Source organism: Mesoplodon densirostris, chromosome 3 (assembly GCF_025265405.1).
Source record: "Mesoplodon densirostris isolate mMesDen1 chromosome 3, mMesDen1 primary haplotype, whole genome shotgun sequence".
Classification (NCBI taxonomy): Eukaryota; Metazoa; Chordata; class Mammalia; order Artiodactyla; family Ziphiidae; genus Mesoplodon; species Mesoplodon densirostris.
In genome coordinates this window covers 17,937,177-17,944,120 of record NC_082663.1, presented here as the reverse complement: position 1 = coordinate 17,944,120, position 6,944 = coordinate 17,937,177, and the positions used below count along the sequence as shown (strand labels likewise).

The following is a 6,944-nucleotide window of genomic DNA, read 5'->3' as shown; positions in this document are numbered from 1 at the left end:
GCCTGCTGAAAGCAGAAGGTGGAACAGTAACACCCACAGAGATAGCCTCAATCATTCCAGGCCTCACGCTAAGCAAAAAGCAGCAGCTGTCTGTCACTAGAGGATTTTCAAATTCATGGGGTACTGAATATAACTAAATAAGCAAGAGTCCCTAACCCCACTCAACTACAAGCTAGATTGACATGGTATATTCAGAATAGACAAAACAAAGGAAATAATTTTGAACTTGAAGATGTGACAATAGAAATTATCTTACCTAGAGCACAAAAATAAGACAGAGTCAAAATGGAATAGATAATTGAAAACCATAGGACAATATGAAAACATTCAAATATACAAGTACTGGAAACCCAGGAGGAGAAGAAGGAAAGAGAGAAATGGTCACAAGAAATATTTTAAGAGATTAAGGTTGAGAATTTTTTAAATGTTTAAAAACAAACAAACAAAACCTCCCACAGATCCAAGTTCAGAGAAACCTGAAGTGTGATAAATGCAAATAAAAACACAGCCAAGTACCTCATAATAAAACTACTGAAAACGGGGCTTCCCTGGTGGCATAGTGGTTGAGAGTCCACCTGCCGATGCAGGGGACACGGGTTCGGGCCCCAGTTCGGGAAGATCCCACATGCCGCAGAGAGGCTGGGCCTGTGAGTCATGGCCCCTGAGCCTGCGCATCCAGAGCCTGTGCTCCACAACGGGAGAGGCCACAACAGTGATAGGCCTGCGTACTGCAAAAAAAAAAAAAAGAAAAAAAAAAAAAAACTACTGAAAACGAAAGACAAAGGAAATTTATGAAAGAAGTCAGAGAAAATGAAGATATAGAATGAATTGATAGTAAAATGATAGCTGAATTCTCATAGGAACAATGGAATTCAGAAATCAATGACATTAATTCTTTAAAGAGCTAAAAAGAAAGTCTAGAATTCTATTTCCTGTGAAAATATAGTAGAGATAAAAGGACAGAAACAAATCTTAAAGAATTCATCTCTGGCAAAATTGTACTACCAAGAAATGCTAAAAGATAGTTTTACAGATTGAAACAAAAAGATATAAAGAACAACAGAGAATAAATAACTTTCTAAATACACAGAACTCAAAAATTCCTATGTTTATACAAGTATATCACTAAATTTTCTAAATTAAAAAAATCAGAGGTTCGGGGAGTTGTGTTCCCGTAGAAGGGCTCCAGTGAACTGGCTGTGGGGCAAGGTTGTGCAGGCTGAACGCTGGGGCAGGGCCCCAGGACCCCTGAAGAAACTGAGGAAGACGTCATGAAACCCAAAGTAAAGCAAAGGGAATGAAAGAAGTAAATACTCTTGAAAGTATCAACAATAAGTGTGTTTCTTCCAATCCAGCAACATGGTATATCTCTCCATCTGTTTGTATTGTCTTTAATTTCTTTCATCAGTGTCTTATAGTTTTCTGCATACAGGTCTTTTGTCTCCTTAGGTAGGTTTATTCCTAGGTATTTTATTCTTTTTGTTGCAATAGGTAATGGCAGTGTTTCCTAAATTTCTCTTTCAGATTTTTCATCATTAGTGTAGGAATGCAAGAGATTACTGCACATTAATTTTGTATCTTGCTACTTTACCAGAGTCATTGATTAGCTCTAGTAGTTTTCTGGTAGCATCTTTAGGATTCTCTATGTACAGTATCATGCCATCTACAAACAGTGACAGTTTCACTTCTTTTCCAATTTGGATTGCTTTTATTTCCAGTTTTTCTCTGATTGTCATGGCTAAAACTTCCAAAACTATGTTGAATAACAACAGTGAGAGTGGGCAACTTGTCTTGTTTCTGATCTGAGAGGAAATGGTTTCAGTTATTCACCATTGAGAATGATGTTGGTTGTGGGTTTGTCACATATGGCCTTTATTATGTTGAGATAGATTCACTCTATACCCACTTTCTGGAGAGTTTTTAATCATAAATAGGTGTTGAATTTTGTTGAAAGATTATTCTGCATCTATTGAGATTATCATATGGTTTCTGTCCTTCAATTTGTTAATATGGTGTATCAAACTGATTGATTTGCGTATATTGAAGAATCCTTGCATTCCTTGGATAAACCCCACTTGATCACGGTGTATGATCCTTTTAATGTGCTATTGGATTCTATTTGTTAGTATTTTGTTGAGGATTTTTGCATCTATGTTCATCAGTGATATTGGCCTGTAGTTTTCTTTTTTTGTGACATCTTCGGTTTTGGTATCAGGGTGATGGTGGCCTTGTAGAATGAGTTTGGGAGTGTTCCTCCCTGAGCTATACTTTGGGAGAGTTTGGGAAGGATAGTTAGCTCTTCTCTAAGTGTTTGATAGAATTCACCTGTGAAGCCATCTGGTCCTGGGCTATTGCTTGTTGGAAGATTTTTAGTCACACCTTCAATTTCAGTGCTTGTGATTGGTCTGTTCATATTTTCTATTTCTTCCTGGTTCAGTCTTGGAAGCCTGTACTTTTCTAAGAATTCATCCATTTCTCCCATGTTTTCCATTTTATTGGCATATAGTTGCTTGTAGTAGTCTCCCATGATCCTTTGTATTTCTAAAGTGTCAGTTGTTACTTCTCCTTTTTTATTTCCAATTCTGTTGATTTGAGGCTTCTCCCTTTTTTTCTTGATGAGTCTGGTTAATGGTTTATCAATTTTGTTTATCTTCTTAAAGAAGTAGCTTTTAGTCTTACTGATCTTTGCTATAATTTCCTTCATTTCTTTTTCATTTATTTCTGATCTGATCTTTATCATTTCTTCCCTTCTGCTAACTTTGTTTTTTTTTTTTTCCTTTGGTCTTCTTTCTCTAATGGTTTAGGTGTAAGGTTAGGTTGTTTACTTGAGATTTTTCTTGTTTCTTGAGGTCAGATTGGATTGGACTGGAAGAATCAATATTGTGAAAATGACTATACTACCCAAAGCAATCTACAGATTCAATGCAATCCCTATCAAACTACCAATGGCAATTTTCACAGAACTAGAGCAAAAAAATTTCACAATTTGTATGGAAACAAAATAGACCTCGAATAGCCAAAGCAATCTTGAGAAGGAAAAATGGAGCTGGAGGAATCAGGTTCCCTGACTTCAGACCATATGACAAACCTACAGTAATCAAGCCAATATGGTACGGGCACAAAAACAGAAATATAGATCAATGCAACAGTATAGAAACCCCAGAGATAAACCCATGCACGTATGGTCATTTTCTCTTCGATAAAGAAGGCAGGAATATATAATGGAGAAAAGACAGCCTCTTCAATAAGTGGTGCTGGAATAACTGCACAGCTACATGTAAAAGAATGAAATTGGAACACTTCCTAACACCATGCACAAAAATAAACTCAAAATGGATTAAAGACCTAAATGTAAGGCCAGACACTATAAAACTCTTAGAGGAAAACATAGGCAGAACACTCTATGACATAAATCACAGCAAGATCCTTTTTGACCCACCTCCTTGAGAAATGGAAAAAGAAACAAAATAAACAAATGGGATCTAATGAAACTTAAAAGCTTTTGCACAGTAAATGAAATCATATACAAGACAACCCTAAGAATGGGAGAAAATATTTGCAAATGAAGCAACTGACAAAGTATTAATCTCCAAAATACATAAGCAACTCATGCAGCTCAATATCAAAAAAAAAATCCAAAAATGGGCAGAAGACCTAAATAAATATTTCTCTAAAGGAGATATACAGATTGCCAATAAACACATGAAAGAATGCTCAACATCACTAATCATTAGAGAAATGCAAATCAAAACCACAATGAGGTATCACCTCACACTGGTCAGAATGGCCATCATCAAAAAATCTACAAACAATAAATGCTGGAGAGGGTGTGGAGAAAAGGGAACCCTCTTGCACAGTTGGTGGGAATGTAAATTAATTCAGCCACTATGGAGATCAGTATGGATGTTCCTTAAAAACTAAAAATAGAAATACCATATGACCCAGCAATCCCACTACTGGACATATACCCTGAGAAAACCATAATTCAAAAAGAGACATGTACCACAATGTTCACTGAAGCACTATTTACAATAGCCAGGACATGGAAGCAACCTAAATGTCTATCGATAGATGAATGGATAAAGAAGATGTGGCACATATATACAATGCAATATTACTCAGCCATAAAAAGAAATGAAATTGAGTTATTTGTAGTGAGGTGGATGGACCTAGAGACTGTCATAAAGAGTGAAGTAAGTCAGAAAGAGAAAACAAATACCATATGCTAACACATATATATGGAATCTCAAAAAAAAAATTTAAAAAATGGTTCTGATGCACCTAGGGGCATGACAGGAATAAAGATGCAGACGTAGGTAATAGACTTGAGGACACGGGGAGGGGGAAGGGTAAGCTGGGACAAAGTGAAAGAATAGCACTGACATATATATACTACCAAATATAAAATAGATAGCTAGTGGGAAGCAGCTGCATAACACAGGGCGATCAGCTCTGTGCTTTGTGACCCTCCCTTTCCCACCCCTCTTAGAGGGGTGGGATATTGAGGGTGGGAGGGAGGCACAAGAGGGAGGGGATATGGGGATATACATGTATACATATACCTGGTTCACTTTGTTATACAGCAGAAACTAACACAACATTGTAAAGCAATTATACTCCAATAAAGATGTTAAAAAAAAAAGAGTAAATGGGTTTAACAGAAGAATGGATTTGTGAAACAGCATCTGACAACCACTCTCTTAGTGACAGCTGACAAATGACCTGTGAATATTCTGCTAACAGCCATTGGAGGAAGCTCAAAAGATTGATGTTAACTGTTTGTAACCCATGGAGAAGAACAGGTTAATGTCAGCATAAAAAAATTATGGTAAAATTGGGCTTCCCTGGTGGCACAGTGGTTGAGAGTCCGCCTGCCGATGCATGGGATGTGGGTTCGGGCCCCGGTCTGGGAGGATCCCGTATGCCACGTAGAGGCTGAGCCCGTGAGCCATGGCCGCTGAGCCTGTGCATCCGGAGCCTGTGCTCCACCACGGGAGAGGCCACCGCAGTGAGAGGTCCACGTACCACAAAAAAAAAAAAAAAAAAAAAAAAAAAAAAAAAAAACTATGGTAAAATGGATTCTAAGTTGCTAATGATTTCAGAAGTTATTCCAATGGTGCAAGTCAGTAAGTAGGTTCTGAACTCCATCAAAAAGGTGAATTACCTTCAGAATTACAAAAGATTTTTGACAAAGAAATGGTGGATGTTAGTTGAAGATAAAAAAAAAAATGAACTATGTATGTCAATGAAAACTGTATTCCAGCCCTTCTCAGGGCAGGATCACAAACTGGGAAGTGCTACACCAAAATTTTTTTCTAAAGCAAAGAGTACTGAGGATGAGAATGAAAACACTCTGCCTGTTGTCTAATAATCTGGAACATTTCACTAAAATACAGATCTGGTTAGCCAAATGGAAAAAGATCTTCCAGAAATTTTATATTTCCTGTAAGCATTAATAGCTATTCATTTCCCTCTAAACACTGCTTGAGCTGCATGTCACAGATTTTGGGTAAGCCACATCAAAAAGACTTCATCGGAAAATACCAAGGGTCTCAAAGAAGTCCTCCCTTTCCCTGGCAGTGCCACTTCCTTTTCTCAAATTGCTAGATGAAACAGTCACACTGGAAGAAGCAGATGTGTACAATGTTGCAATCATTGAGAGACTCCAAAAAGGAGCTCAACATTTTAGAGAACTTTCATAGCATTAATTTTTAATGGACTAAGTGGAAAATCTCGAGAGTAATAATGATTGTAAGTAAACATGCAGACCAAAATGCATTAAGGAAAAGTCATATTCACTGGACCTTTGATCCAGGTCCTATTTTACTGTCCTCTGATGAGAGTTCTAAAAATAAGTACAAGTTAGCAAAGTAAACTATGACTGGAGCTATGTTCCTGAAATTCAATGCATTTTTCCACATTTTCAAATATCAATTAATCAACATTAGGTACATTTTAGTAGCTATATAATGAAGAATTTTAATATCATATAAATAAGCAAATATGTTTGTATTATGATTCATTTAAAGACGTATCCATTACTTTCCCAAACAGCAGCAATTTTTTAAAATGTTAGCTGTCTCAGATTTAAAAAGAGCCATGAATTAAAAAAAAAAATGTGCATTGTGGGTTAAAAGCATGAATGTCATTATTCTATAACTGAGATATAATCAAAAGACTACAAGACTCTGTGTTCACCTTAACTATGACTAAACTTCACAGTGTGTTCAGTTTTCATTCTGTAACGTCAAGATATACTCAAATACTAATTTGGCAACTGTATCTAGGATGTATATATATTTAAGAATAAAATTTTGTAGCTTATTAAAATGTCAAAAATAATAAAAGAACATAAGTATATTAGTTTATTATATAAACTGCCCTGCACTGGATGACTTTAAAAATAGCAATTTATATTCTCACAATTCTGGAGACGGGCAGTTCAAGATGAAGGTGCAAGCAGGGGAGATGGTTCCTCCCATGTCCTTTCTCCTTGGCTTGTACATGGCCATCTCTTTGCTGTGCCTTCATATGGCCTTTACCCTGTGTGTGTACATCCCTGGTATCTCCTCCTTTTATTATAAGAACACTGATCATCATAGATTAAACTCCCACCCTTATGACATCATTGAACCCTAATTACTACTTTAAAGGCTTTATATCAAAATACAATCATATTGGGGATTAGTGCTTAAACATGAGTTTTGGGGGGACACAATTCAGATTATAGTAGAGGTTTTACAGCATATATAGAGGTATAATAAACAACAACAAAAATTGAAAGGTTATTTTGAAACATATTATGATAAATAAACTTTTATGAAGCATTAAAATAGTTTAAACAGAATGTTCAAAGTTAAAGATCAATATTGCATTTTTAATGCAAAACACAAACATATACACACACATGCATACATGACAATAACAACAAAGATGTAACAGAA

At 36.2% G+C, this 6,944-nt stretch overlaps 1 pseudogene; it reads left to right on the top strand.

The window, feature by feature from the left end:
* Positions 1-1,297: 1,297 nt before the first annotated feature.
* LOC132485125 (UBX domain-containing protein 2A-like) lies at positions 1,298-5,702 on the top strand (annotated as a pseudogene).
* The last annotated feature ends 1,242 nt before the right edge of the window (positions 5,703-6,944 follow it).